We start from the raw sequence: 15,623 nt of genomic DNA, 5'->3' as shown, positions 1-15,623 counted from the left end.
ACAAAAGACAAAGCCAACTCTCCTGTGCTCACACCGCTGGGGTGGCTCACCTGCTAACCCCACATCCAAGGCCAGCCATACTGTGCTGCCTGGGCAAGGCTCAGGACCTGATCTTCAGTGCTGAGTGATGTTGTAGTGAGACACAGGAGCAGCTCTCCTGCTCTGATGACCTGATGGCTAGCTCTCCAGCCTGCCTTAGGTGGCAAGGGGTGAAGGGGACTCTCCCTCCCTCGCTCGTGTCACCACACTGCAGAAAAGTGGTGGGAACAACTCTCCCACACTCACACTGGCTTGCGAGAGCCCCGTTCCCCAAGTCAGCTCTACAGTGCTGCAATGAACAGGGTGCTGAATGCTGCAGCTGGTGAGGGGTAGGGCCAGCAGGCTGCAGGTGGTAAGAGGCAAGGGGAGAGGAGGGTATCTCTCCCTTGCCTATGCTACTGTTAGGGAGACAAGTGGCAGGGCTAGCTCTCTGAAGCACTAAAGCTGCCTAGAGGTGTGGTCAGCTATCCTGCAGGCATGTCCTCAGGCCAGCTCTCCCCTGATTCCTAGGTGTGGGCTGGGGCCAGTTCTGTATAGCCCTCAGACATCAAAGTGTTTTCAGTTGGCATCCCAGACCAGGAATACCCTCAGGTGGTAGCCCAGACCAAGGGTGCACACCTGGCCTTTGGTGGTAACTGAACCCTGCTACTGTACGGTCATGACCCAGATATGTCCTCTGGTGGTTTCACAGGCCAGGACCCCACCATGGCCCCAGTTAGCATCACCAGAAACAGTCACTCACATAAGACTGTTTCTCACTACCCTCCAGTTTTGCCTCTCTTCATTGTGCCTACATCCTGAGTGTCTAGGGTTGTCTTAGCAGTGGGTTCAGGAGTGCTATGGCCTACTTGTGAAGTAGGACTCCAGTCAGGGTTGTTTAAGACATGGTCTGCTCCCCAAGGGTTGTGTGGAACGCTGACTTGTGGTCAATTCTGGCTAGCTTCCTGTCAGGGCCCCATGTCACCAGACTAAAGGTTGTCTAAGGCTCACTCCTTGCATGGACCTATCACCGTATCCCCATAGGAGGGCTATCTGTCTCAGGCTCACTCCTGCCTGGGGTCATGTCCCAGGCCTGGTTTTTCTAGTCTCCAGCACATTCCCCACCCTGGGAGCCTAGCCAGGATGTGCTACAATGGACTGGTGGTCATCTCATGCTAACTCCCTGCCCAGAGGCCCCCTGGTGTTGGCCTGGTGGTCATCTCATGCTAACTCTCTGCACAGAGGCCCCCTGGTGTTGGCCTGGTGGTCACCTCAGGCTTGCTTTTTTTTTTTTTTTTTTTTTTTTTTTCCAGATGTTCACAGGTCAGGATACTGAGCATAGACACAGCCTCTCTCCTCTCTGCCACCTGCTGACACACATGCAACAGAACAGCCACAACTGCAATGCTGGTAGGGGCAGGCACACACTCATCTTTTTAAAAGTAAAGCAAAAGCATTTAATGGTGATGACATATTTGGTTTAAATGCTTATTTATCTGTGTAATATCTCTCTCTCTTTTTTTTTCTATCCCTGTTCCTCAACCCAACACCAGTCCTCCTTACCTGAAATACTAGTGGGTAAACACTGCCTTGTAGAAATAACAGCTTCTAATATTTACTATTCTTCTAGCTCTAGTTCCTGATAGAAGCAAGGGGTGCTTTCCGTCCTTTAGGATGGTAAGTGCTAGTTTTCTGTTATGACTAAAAATATCTGAACAATCAAACTATAAGAAAAAAATTAATTTAGCTTACAGTTTTAGGGATTTCAGTGCATGGTTTATTGACAACATTGTTTGGGACCTGTGAGGAAATACATCCTAGTGGGAGTGCATGTTTGAATAAATTTAATCTCTTGGCAGCAGGTAAGCAAAGAGAGAACAAGGAAGAGCCAGAGACCAATGTCCCTTCAAGGACACAATCCTAGTGAGTTATCTTCCTCCCACTTGGTTGCACCTTATAAAAATTCTAATGCATCCCCAAAATCTCCATGGAACCCGACTTCACCAAATGAAACTTAGGACCATTCCAGATCCAAACTATAGCAAAAGGCTAAAGGTAATTAAGATTAGGCAGGTGTTCTGAAAGAGAGGAAGAAAGGATCTAACCTTTGGAGGCCTTAGGAAAGTGAGTTTGCAAAACCAAGACCCAGAGAAGGCGGTAGGTCTGCATCCTATGAGTACTTTGTAGAGTTGGTATGACTTCTGAGAGTTGACCATATAAGATCCCTTTGGAAGATGTTCCCTCAATATATAAATACCCCAGCCTTATCAGAGACTTCCAGACCCAAGTGTAGCAACAAGGGTCTCTATGGCCGAAGACAAACATAGAAATGGTTAGTAGTGGGTTGTATTTGTACCAGTGACTGGGGCTCCTTCAGAACTTCTGGGCCTAGAAACATCCTAGAGCCTTGCCCAACAGGAATGTTCTCAATGAAGGAAAATGGCAACTGAGTCTACAGTTCCTGCCAGCCCAAAGATCCGAGTCAAATTTAAGTTGACAGAGGGAGATGTAAACATTTCTGCCAATCTACTATGTTGTTTATAAAGGAAATGAACAATTGCATACAAATCTTACAGTAATGATATAATGACACCTGAGCCCTGCTACATTTTTTAGCTTTCTTAACATTCCTTAGAATTAGTCAAAGATGATTTAGAAGAAAGACTGTCTTTACCTTGAAAATAGACTTGTAGTGTTCTATTGCTCACTGGACACCTGAATAAGATTATCCCTTGTTAGAAGGCTGCTGATGTTACTACCTCAAGATGCAGAATCCTGGCTTCATTGTTTCCATAAGGGCACGTCATTCAGTAAACCATTCCTGAATGTTCCTGTACAGATTAACAGCTGAACATTCATTTAGCAAGTCTGTAGGTCATACTCATACTGATACGATAAATCCTTAGGTAGCAAGAATCTGTGTCCCATGTGGGGCTTTCTAGCTGACTGGGAAAATAGGAAACAAATACATTTGCCAGCAAATATAATGAATTACATAGTTGTGAATTGAGAGTTTCAATGATAGAAAGCAGAGAGTGAGAACAAAATTGATTCTTCCTACTACAAACAATGTTTTCTATCGATTAAATGAAATGCACTAAAGTGAATTGAAACAGAGCAGCCACAGAAGTTAATTGGATCTGTTGCTGTCTCTAGTATTCACAATGAAACCAGAAAAAGAAAGAAAATAGTGTCCTTGAATCGAGTCACGGTTCTTTTAAAGTCAAACTATGTACATGTGGCATCTCTGTATAAACGTCTAATTGTTTTTCATCAATGGGCAGTTCCATTTAAGCCAAACCCATTTCGGAGGCAAAGTAATTTATTTTAATTAAGTTTGTTGGGAACAATTAGTGATTTTCACGTAATTGAGTTAGAAGTGAAATGAAATCCAATTTTGGAAAAGTTCTTGTTGGCTTCCTAGTAAGCATGAATGTGGTTTGTTTGCTGCAAGCTGGGGACACTGGCCTATTTAGTGTCCAGTAGGTTATTCACCAACATCAGCTCTCCTTAGCCACTCCCTGGTAATGGTTACCAATATCTCAAATCGCCAACTGGATGTTAGTACGACTCCATCTCTTAACTCCAAGAACGAGTTCAATGAATATAAAATAGGGGTGTTTGAACCAGCCAAACCTCTCAGAAATGACAGCATTTTCAAGGCATTCCAGGCCTTTAGGACTGTCCCTTGGCCATTTGTACAGATTATGACCAGCATTTCCTGGGTGAGAGTTCAGGAATGTACATGGCTAAGGGCCCAATTAGGTCATGTCACTTGAAACTGTCTCTGAACAGTTTGTGCCTTAGAGACAAACCTGTTAATCACTGAAATAATACTCATCACATAAAAGAAATGAAAAATTATGTCAGCTAGAAAAGAGCTGGAAAGACTGGGGCTATAATAGCTCAGTAATGCGGAAGGGCTGAGGGTGACCCCCAATTCACCACTACCACAACACCTCCCCCAACAATGAAAACAAAAAAAAAAGGAAGTTGAATTTATACACGATATGACCAAAAAAAAAAATGGAGCAAAATTCAAATCTTTTTGGTGTCACATTTAACTGGGGCTCTTGGAAACTGGAACCAAAGGTCTCATTGCAAAGAGAGAAACACGAAGCTGGTGAGTTTTCATCCAGGCTTTGTATATGGCCCTACAACACATAAACTAAGATTAATTTCAGTACTGTAGAATTTACTTGGTGAGTGTAGGGATACTGGAGCCTTATGAAAGATGATCACAGCAGCATGAATCCAGGGCTCCAGTGGGATTTATCCCTTCCTTGTCCTCCTGCAGAGGAATGGCCCATGTGTTATTATTGTCACTATCTCTCTTGAGTTTCAGTCACATGAGTTTGAGGTTGATAATTAAACTTAGGCGAAATACGTTCTTTGAAATATAAAAGGAATTTTTATATTATCCCATCTTGGCAACCACATCAAAGACAGAAAAATGCAGAACCCAAAGATTCCCTCAGGTAATATCTAACCGAAGCTTCCATAAGGGGGAGGCAGGAGGTGTACAAGGTAGGCTGGGCAGAGCAAGGCCAACAAATCACCTCCTGCCAAGGAATAGCGGCTCCTATGAAGCTCTTCTTCCTAGGCTCGCTACCTACCGCCCTCTTCCTATGATAGACTTCATTTACTCCTACCAAGTAATCTATCATCAGTAAGTCTTTAATTTATATGTCTGTTCCTGATTCCCAAACCCTAAAAACTTTATTGATATAGCCAATCCCGGGGGTGAGTTCATAATTTTAAATCTAAATGTGATAACCAAATTGAATAGATGTCTGTCCTACTTTTTATGCTCTGTAGAAGTCATGAATCAAGTATTGCCAAGCAACTCACAGACCAAGTTTCTGAGACACAGCTGTAAGTCTCTTTCTTTGGCTTGAATGCTGAGTTGAGGAAGAAATTCCGCACTGGACATGGTCTTGCTTATATCAAAAAGCGTCTCATTGGGAGCAGGAGATTTTTCTGCAGCCTGAGGTGTTCTTTCACCCTTCCGTTCCATGCCAGTTTTTTACCATTATGAGAACAATGACTTCATTCTCTCCAGTTGATAACAATAATGACACACTTTTTATAACTTGAAAAGGCCTCTGCTTATTGATATGGAGGTTAAAATTAACTATAACACAGGAGTCTCCCATTGCATACCTCACCTTATCTTGTGGAGCAAAAATGAGGAAGACAGAAAACATGTCCAGCTTGTGGCTGATCGGGGCTTTGTCAGTGCTAATCTGGGCTCCTGGAGAAGCCTTTATTGTCTCTTTAAGCTCGTGTCATAGCTAGCTAAGCTACATTTTGTTGAATAGAGCCTAGCTAAATGGAACAATCACAGTAAAACGGGTAAAAGAAAAAAAGCCTGTGCCAAAGGGGTCTTGACATTTAATTCACAGTAACATTTGATAGGCTAATAAATGTGAAAACTAACAGCTGATCTTCATCTCTCAGAGGCAGCACATATCTTTTAGCTACAGCCCTCAACTGCATTTTCTGTGCTGAATTCTGACTAAAATCCACAAGAACAATAGTATTTAAATTAGTTTAAGCGAGGATGATAACTTGAGTTTTGGACCCTGGTATAATAAGAAGTTTGAAAATGAGAATGTAATCTTATTTGGTCATGCTAGTGTTTATGAATTTAACCCCTATCTTCTATTTTAAAAAATAAATAAATAAACCCTGTATTAAAAAAAAAAAACACTGCTGTCCAAACAGAAAAGAAAATGCCACATTTTACATGTGGACTTCTACATATGAATTAGCTGCCAGTGTGGTGGGTTTCAGATAAAGGTGGACCCCATCAGGAAACGATAATAGAAAGACTTTGCATCTTATTGCAATTGTCTGAGCTCGTATCGCTCGCTCTCCTCGACTTAATTAACACAACCTCCTAGGAGTGTACATTATTTTTATCTCTGTTTTTCAACCGCTGTATTGGGCAGATTGTTGTCGAGAATAGGCGTTCTCCATCAAGGTTTATTGTTATTCAGATTATACACAGTGTTTAAAGAGGAATCTCTCATTATTGCTAGCCTTGCCTAGTACTCTTTTAAAAAAAAATGTGTAGTGCCTCTAATGTGTAAACACAGATGTTATGTGGAAGGACTGGCCATTTATTCTAATCGTGGACTATTGCAGAGTAAGATTCATTAATCCACAGGAGAGCTTTTGGCCATTCTGTCTCACCCCACTGCTTGCCTGGTGTGTATAAGGTTATCTCCTTAAAAGTAGCATCCTGCATTTAACTTCGCATATTTTTACTACAGTGGCTTGTCAGGGAAAAACAGGAGTAGGGTCTGAGGGTGATGAAAGGCAGGAAGAAGAAGAGATAGCTTCCCCGGTGCTTTCCAGGATGGAAAAGACTCATCACAAGGCCAAGCCATCTGAGAAATAAGAAGTGTTTCTTGCACACTGTGGATGAAGGATGCGGATATGGATACCCCATGCTGCCTCCAATAGCTAAGGATTCAGTAAGAGAGAGAGGACTGCTCGCTCACAGATGTTCGTGTGGAAGGTCAGCTGCTACTCCAGTCGTGTGAGGAATCTGTAGGCACTCTGTGTTAAGCCAGAAGATTCCCCCTTGGGAAGTTCTGCTGCGGTGGCAGCGAGCTGAGGTCCCACTTCGTGACCTTTCAATGAAGGCTTTGTACTGTAGTGAAAGATCCACAAAATGAGATTCATGATATCACTTTTATGCATATGACCACTCAGTGGCTGATGATGAAGGCTCTGTGTAACCTCGATTTTACACGATCCGGCCTCTTCTGGCCTCGTTTGTAGTCCCTGCCCGGTTTCCATTCACCTCCATGTTGCCATTCCACCGAACATTTCTCTAGCCTCATTCCTTGTATAGCCACAATTTTCTGCTCAATTTTTACGTTTATGGAAATTATGTTCCTTTCCACACCCTGTAGCCAAATAATCATGGTGATTTCAATTCTCTGGTCTCCACTGCCAGAATCTGACTCATGCCACCACCAACCCTCCTTCAGCCTACAGTCCTCCCGCCCTGCTTCAAATCACCGCCCTGTTATCCAGTCTCTGCTACACAGCGGGCGAAGCATTCTGTATCAGGGACAAATCAGATCTGTTTTCACTTCAAGAAGGAAATTCAGATTCCTGTGTTTGACCTCCGCATCATTACCTGGCTGCCTTAGCTCTGCTTCCCGATGTTGATTACCGGCCTGACTCCTGTTCTGCGTCCCACAAGCACCTCTTTTGGGTCTAACAGATACCCTCTCTCTGATCTCAGGGACTCTGGCACATCCCACCTGCTCTAAAGATTCTTCTCCAGCACATCCTCTGGGCTCCTCCACTCAGTGAGACCTTGGGATTAATGCTGTACCTTTGGGAGGCCTCATCTAACCAGGTAGACTGTTACCACAATAGCTCAGCCTCTGTTAGTTACCCTCCAGCACACTCTATTGTTTCTCTGACTCTCCTCTTAGCTGCAATTATTGATGCCTAGTTTGTTTACTATATTATCTTGCTCTGGAAACATCGAAAGGAAAAACTCTCCCCCATCCAATGCCTGGTATCTTCTGGATCTCACACACTCAACAGCTGTCTCCTTATCCATGAGCCAGTTTTCTTCCTCTTCTTGTTCTTCATCTGCTCAGCGTTTTTCTCTGTGATCCCATTTCACATTCAGGATGGAAAGTTTCCCAGAATTTAATAATGCTTATAAAACCCGCCATTGACCTTTTATTTATGGTGGACCTTCAAGCAACCTCCAAAGGGAGAAAAAAAAAAGTTGATAAATGATGAGAGGTTCCTTAGCATCTGGTTAAATATTTACTGACTAGATGTCATTTCCCCTCTCTGTCATCTTTCTGCGTGACTAACAGTATTTGCTGCTTTACTGACTCATTATCTGTGAGCACCTGTTCTTAGAAATAACAGCCAACAGTACCTTAGGTTTTGTTGAGTTGCCATCTTTCTTTTCACCTCTAGTCCCCTCCCTCCATCCTCGTGGTTCTATTTACTCCCTATAGTTTATGGGCTACCCTTGTCTCAGGTACTAGCAATACAAAGGGGATTTTAAAATGGAGGGTAACCTCTAGTCTATCTATCAGAGATGATTGACAAGTTAAAAAAAATCTAGGATATATATATATAATCTCTTGGGGGTAAAATGGCCACTGAAGTTGTTTGCTTTCCAGCTATATGAATAGCAATAAACAACATCCCATTAACAAGTTCTGTTTTTACAGTCTTTCTGAAAATCCTATTATAGCCAGTACTGTATTTTTTAAGTCTTGGGAGAAATCTCCTTGTAGACAATAAAGATAAGTTGATTTATTGTTTTAATTACAATTCACTGTCCTATTTTCTCATGTTTATCCCCATTAGTCTTCTTGGGTTCACCAAAACTATGAATTCATTATAAGGTATAAAGAGACTCATCTCATCAGTTAGAATAAGTTTACATTTCCAGAACTAATAATTACTTCTAAGTATCACCAAAAAGGGCTATAACTGCATAGACTCCTCTTGAAGTCTTCAGCATTCTTTGGCTTTCATGATAAGAAGTAGATGACCCATGTCACAAGAAAAGAACATGAAAATCATTGCTTTCTTTTATTTTGGCTATTTCACCAATACTCTGCATGAAGCTAATTAACTCTTTAGGGAGAAATGTCTACCGTTCTGTTTATGGAGTGTTTTCATCATATTCATCATGGTTGCCTGGGCTTCTTTACAGTCCATCTGCTGTGTCTGCCTTAATGGTACACTTATGGGCTTGCCTATGACCTACCAGTTTTCATGTTGACCCTGGCTCAAGGCAACTTATGGACCCAGACGGAAGGAAATATGTCAACTGGAAATCCATGCTTCCCAATAAGCTTTAAGTACTTGATTTTACCACAGGATCTTTATTATCAACACATAAAGGGGAAAATGTAGGAAGGGTCACCGTGGGAAATGTGCATATCCACGGGTGTTTTACATGATAGTGCTGGATCTTGGGATGGGGGCAATAATGGTAGTCTCTAAAGTTAAGAAAAATTCTTTTTTATTAGATATTTTCTTCATTTACATTTCAGATGCTACCCCAAAAGTCCCCTATACCCTCCCTCTACCCTGCTCCCCAACCACTTCTGCTTCCTAGCCCTGGTGTTCCCCTGTACTGGGGCATATGATCTTTGCAAGACCAAGAGCCTCTCTTCCCAATGATGGCTGACTAGGCCATCTTCTGCTACATATGCAGCTAGAGACACAAGCTCTAGGGGTACTGATTAGTTCATATTGTTGTTCCACCTATAGGGTTGCAGACCTCTTTAGCTCCTTGGGTACTTTCTCTAGCTCCTTCATAGGGGGCCCTGTGTTTCGTCCAATAGATGACTGTGAGCATCCACTTCTGTACTTGCCAGCACTGGCATAGCCTCACAAGAGACAGGAATATCAGGGTCCTGTCAGCAAAATCTTGCTGACATATGCAATAGTGTCTGGGTTTGGTGAAGAACTCAAGAAGCTGGACTCCAGAAAATCTAATAACCCTATTATTAAAAATGGAGTACAGAGCTAAACAAAGAATTCTCAACTGAGGAATACTGAATGGCTGAGAAGCACCTGAAAACATGTTCAACATCCTTAATCATGAGGGAAATGCAAATCAAAACAACCCTGAGATTCCACCTCACACCAGTCAGAATGGCTAATATCAAAAAATTAGGTGACAGCAGGTGCTGATGAGGATGTGGTGAAAGAGGAACACTCCTCAATTGTTGGTGGGATTGCAAGCTGGTACAATAACTCTAGAAATCAGTTTGGTGGTTCCTCAGAAAATTGGACATAGTTCTACCAGAAGATGCAGCAATACCTCTCCTGGGCATATACCCAGAAGATGTTCCAACTTGTAATAAGGACACATGCCTCACTATGTTCATAGCAGCCTTATTTATAATAGCCATAACTGGAAAGAACCCAGATGTCCCTCAACAGAGGAATGGATACAGAAAATGTGGTACATTTACACAATGGAGTACTACTCAGCTATTAGCAACAATGAATTTATGAAATTCTTAGGCAAATGGATGGATCTGGAGTATATCATCTTGAGTGAGGTAACCCAATCACAAAAGAACTCATATGATATGCACTCACTGATAAGTGGATATTAGCCCAGAAACTTAGAATACCCAACATACAATTTGCAAAACACATGAAACTCAAGAAGCAGGAAGACCAAAGTGTGGATATTTCATTCCTCCTTAGAATGGGGAACAAAATACCCATGGAAGGAGTTACAGAGACAAAGTGGAGCTGAGACAGAAGGAAGGACCATCCAGAGACTGCCCCACCCAGGGATCCATCCCATAAACAACCACCAAACCCAGGTACTGTTGCTTATGCCAGTAAGATTTTGCTGACAGGACCCCGATATAGCTGTCTCTATGCCATGCCTGGCAAATACAGAAGTGGATGCTCACAGTCATCTATTGGATGGAACATAGGTCCCCCAATGGAAGAAAATTTATCAATTAATTAATTTAATTAAAATTAATTAATTCTTAATTTTGCCCAGATTACAAAAATTTTACCTGTGGATATGAGAGGGCAGGACAAGTATGAAGTCTGAAGGAAGAAACCAATCACTTCTATTGTACAGATTCCACAAGCCAACCAATGGCTTCAGGATATTAACACATAATTATTTTCTATTTTGCCACAATTTAGGCTAGTATGATTAGGAATTTGCTGGAGGAAGTGGAAACCCCCACAGGCTAAGGAACTTGACCTATAGACAATTTTTAGATGCTATTATTGGGACTCTGTGGAGAAGGCTAAAACTCAACAGAGATAGTAACATGGCTAGACCAGGTGACTATGTGGGAGAGAGCAGAGTTCAAATCCAGCCTGGCCATGAGTCCTATGATCTTTGTGATGCATGACACTTCTTTTTATTCTAAACTAAGAGCACCCTGGCTAAGAACTATGAGTTAGGTGGCAGAGACATGCCTCAGTGGTTAAGAGCTTTGTTATTCCTGTATCGATATCCAGTAGCCACATATAGTGACCCACAACTGCTTATAACTTCAGCTCTACAGGATCAGACACACTCTTCTTGCCTCTTCAAGTGCCGCCACACACCTCTGCACATACATTCACACGATCATGCACATATGTGTACACCAATAATAAGCACTTTCATTAAAGTAAATTTTTAATTTTAATTTTTTTGAAAATCAGTTTTTTTAAAGATGATTTAAGTGGATGTTAGAATAAAAGAGGAGTAGAAGTTAATGTGAGACGTACACTGGTTTGTATCCTCGTGTTTACTTAACTTTGGTTTTCTTTTTTTTTTTTAAGGAGAGCTAAATTTGGACAAACATTGCAGTGTTGCACACTGAGATTCATATTTCACTTATGGTTACTAAGTATTGACTATGTGCCTGCAATTATAAACGCACATTAAAATGTGGAGTGAGTCATCCTACCAACCAAGCAACCAAAAATGGTGCCTGGTTGTCTTTTAATATCGACTAGAACTTACTGCAAAAGACTAAGACCAAATGGTATCCTAATGCTGACCTGGTATTATTCCACACACACCTCACTTCTGCAAGCCTCACAGAGTGCTCAGGTATGATGGGGGCTTTGATGGCCTTCAGACTTGTGTGTGCTCAGTGACGTCTCGCCGGAGAGAAGACACCAGGCTTTTCATCCCGCTGGAGTCCTGGGTGATTCTTACCATGCCTCGATTGACCCAAGAAAACCAGGTTCTCTCGGTGTGCCTGCAGAAAGTGCTTCTGGAACTGTTTGTTTTTCAGAGAAGGAAAGTTGTTCCCAAATCAATATGCTTAAGGAAATGGAAAACCCTTGATTAGCAGCCAAGAGGCCTCCTAATGAAATGACATTTCCCTCCAGGGATTTCAAGTGGTTAATGGAGCCTGGCGCTCTCTGGGTAAAGTGCTTGTGCTTGCTCTGTGCTATGCTGAGCTCCGCTCTTATAAACACCAGTACCCCCATGAAAGTGACCCCAAATAGGCACATTTGCATGTGCATGTGTGTCTTTAGACAAAAAAAAGAAAGAAAGAAAGAAATGTGTCTGTATTCATAGCTAAGTTCTGTGGCTACAAGTACATTTACTATGTGAACAAACTCAAAACAGTTCTCCATGAACCTTCAGAGAGTGGTGGCCAGTTTTCAACCTGAAAATACTAAATGCTCATATAATACTGAATGCATGGAAACAATAAGATTAATACTGTGCCCTGGAGAATTTTAAGCAGGTGGTTCTTGGAAAGATGTACACTCTCTGGTTGTTTTTGTTTGTTTGTTTGTTTGTTTGTTTTCCTGAAGGAAGTAAACAGAACACGGCTGTATGGTTTAAATATGTTTATAAACATGCAAAGACATCATTCTCGGCTTTTCTGGTATCTTCAAATTATCTCTGTGTAGAAAATGCCTTAATTTTAAAGCTCAAAATCCCATCGAAACTAGCAGAAAACATCTGAATATTGTAGAAGAATTTTCTGGCATCCAAAGAAAGGTGAGAGACAATCAGAGACTGGCAAATTTTCTCTGGATGGAAATTTTCAATTCTTTCCTTTCCCCTAGTCTCTTCACCCACCTCGGAAATGGAGACACTATCTCCTAAAAGTGACTACAGGTAAATCTGATCATTTATAATCACAGTGTATTTCTTGAATGGAACTTTAAAGAGGAGAATCTCTTTCTTTCTTTCTTTCTTTCTTTCTTTCTTTCTTTCTTTCTTTCTTTCTTTCTTTCTTTCTTTCTCTCTCTCTCTCTCTCTCTCTCTCTCTCTCTCTCTCTCTCTTTCTCTCTTTCTCTCTTTCTCTCTTTCTCTTTCTTTCTCTCTCTCTCTCCCTCCCTCCCTCTCTCTCTCTCTCTCCCTCCCTCCCTCCCTCCCTCTCTCTCTCTCTCTCTCTCTCTTTCTTTCTTTCTTTCTTTCTCTCTTGTTTCTCTCTTGTTTTTTTAATTAGATATTTTCTTCATTTACAATTCAAATGCTATCCCAAATTTCCCTTATACCCTCCCTCCACCCTGCTCTCCAACCCACCCACTCCTGCTTCCTGGCCCTGGTAGTCCCCTGTATTGGAGCATATAATCTTTGCAAGACCAAGGGCCTCTCCTCCCAATGATGGCCGACTAGGCCATCTTCTGCTACATATGCATCTAGAGACATGAGCTCAGGGGGTACTGGTTAGTTCATATTGCTGTTCCTCCTATAGGGTTACAGACCCCCTTCAGCTCCTTGGGTACTTTCTCTAGCTCCTCTCTTTATTTTTTTTTTAAATAAAATTATAAATAGGAAACCATGATCTTAGAGATATCTTAATGCAGACTTCTTAATTACTGAGGAAATAGAGGCTTTCTGAGTTTATCATACCTCTGAAGAGCTTTTTTGATACATCTATAGATGCCTTGTGGAGGCCAGGAAATTTCATGATCTGCTGGATGCTGGATGCCCAGAAAAGTCAGCAGTGTAGGTGTCAGTCTGAGTCTGAAGGCCTAAGAACAAGAAGGAGTGACGTCCAAGGGCAGAAGACAGATGCTTCCATAGAAAGAGGAGAAGCGAATCCACACTTCTCCTTTGCTATATCAAGTCTCTGAACAGATGGGTGCTGCCCACTCACTCTGGCGAGGTCCTATCTTCTTCACCCTGTCTACTAAATCAAGTGCAGATCTCTCTTGGAAACACCCTCACAGGCATCTTCAAAAAGATTTACCAGCCATCTGGGCATCTCTTAGTCCAGTCAAGTCCACCTCTGAATTTAACTATCACATGTTCTGAGTATAAATACAATGGAGTATGACAGTCTCGAGCACAGGCAGTTGGAACATGATTAATGCTACTCGAAGGAGAGGAGGCAAGGCAGGTTTGTTTTGTTTTAAAATATAACTCATGACATGAAGTCATCAAGTCTTTCATTTATTCACTTTACATCACCATGTCAGCCTCCTCTCCTCCTAGTACTCCCTCATGCAAGTCCTCTCCCCATTCCACCTTCCCCTTCTCTTTTGAGATGGGGAAGCCCCCTCTGGGTGTCACTCCCCCACACAAACACACACACACACACACAATGTTGCTTTGGAACTAGGTGCATCTTCTCCCACTGAGGCCAGACAAGGCTTCCATTTAGGGTTGTAGGATCCACAGACAGACAAGCAACAGGCTCAGAGACAGCCCTCCTTCCCGTTGTTGAGGAACCTGCTTGAAGACCAACCTGCTCATCTGCTATATGTGTGCAGGGGACCTAGGTTCAGCTGGTGCTTGCTCTTGGGTCAGTGATTCAGTCCCCGGGAGCCCCCAAGGGTCCAGATTAGTTGACTTTGTTGGTATTCCTGTGGAGTCCCTGTCATCTTTGGGTCCCTCAGTTCTCCCAACTCTTCTGTAAGACTCCCCAAGTTCCCTCCAATGCTTGGGTGTGAGTCTGCATCTTTTTCCATTCGCTGCTGCGTGGAACCTCTCATAGGACAGTTATATTAGGTTCCTGTCTGCAAGCATAACAGAGTAACAGTAATAGTGTCAGGGATTGGTTCGTACCCATGGGATGGTTCTCAATGTAGGGCAGTCATTGGTTGGCCGTTCCCTCATTCTCTGTTTTACTTTTTCCCCTGCACAATTTGCCGGCAGGACACATTCTGGGTAGAAGGTTTTATGGGTGGATTGCTGTCCTTATCCTTCCACTGGAAGTCCTACCTGGCTGCAGGAAATGGCCCCTTCAGGATCCATAACCCCACTGCTAGGAGTCTCAGCTCGAGTTGCCCCATAGACCCTCTGGGAGAGCTCCACATCCCAAGTCTCTGGCACATCCTAAAGGTTGACCCCAAAGCCACTGTCCTTTCTCTATCCCATGCTCTCCCTACACATGATCTGCCCCTCCCCTGTCTACCCAGTTCCCTCCTTTCATTGACTCTGATTATTTCCCTTTCTGAGGAAGATTCACCCATCCTCCCTTGAAGCCTCCTTGTTTTTTAGCTTTGGGTTTGTTGATTATAGCATGATTATCCTGTACTTTATGGCTAATATCCACATATAAGTGAGTACATACCATACATGTCCTATTGGATCAGAGTTACCTTACACAAGTCTTTTTTATTTTGTTCTTTTTGTTTCTACAAATAGAGATATCTTTTGGATTATGTTTATCTGAAGGGCAATCATGACATATCAAAGAGCTATGAATACATTTGCTTGAGTTTTGACGTGGATAAAGAAACTCTTCTTATTCCTTCCAGAAGCTTCCTTGTAAAAATTGTTAGCTTAACATTGGGGTTAAGTCAGTGGAGCAAAATCCTAGGTTCCAACATGGCTTCTCAGCATCGGAAAGATGCTCTGGGGACTGGTGGCAAGCAGATGGCTCAAGGTGTACATTTTTTCCAACTCAGATATCACTAACTGTGTATCCCACACAAGAGTCACATTTAGCATTCCCCCAGATTTGAAGAGGAAGTGGAGAGTCAGTCATTCCTGTGTGAAAAAAGCTCTCATAGGAATCTTCAAATCAGGTCTGCCTCTCCTTCCCATTTATATCATGGAAGGGCTTTGTTTTATCAGAAGCCAGAGACCAAGTATGAATTAGCATTGCCACAATCATGGAGAATGTTAGGTTTGTACAATT

At 42.4% G+C, this 15,623-nt stretch overlaps 1 non-coding gene across 1 annotated transcript; it reads right to left on the bottom strand.

The window, feature by feature from the left end:
* Nucleotides 1–1,307: 1,307 nt before the first annotated feature.
* On the bottom strand, nucleotides 1,308–1,439 carry LOC115031826 (small nucleolar RNA SNORA17). Its single transcript, XR_003837484.1, has one exon. It is a non-coding gene; the product is annotated as a small nucleolar RNA SNORA17 (small nucleolar RNA).
* Between the last annotated feature and the right edge of the window lie 14,184 nt (nucleotides 1,440–15,623).

Source organism: Mus caroli, unplaced genomic scaffold (assembly GCF_978045245.1).
Source record: "Mus caroli unplaced genomic scaffold, Mus_caroli_1 scaffold_10, whole genome shotgun sequence".
Classification (NCBI taxonomy): Eukaryota; Metazoa; Chordata; class Mammalia; order Rodentia; family Muridae; genus Mus; species Mus caroli.
This window is presented reverse-complemented; position numbering and strand designations above follow the sequence as displayed.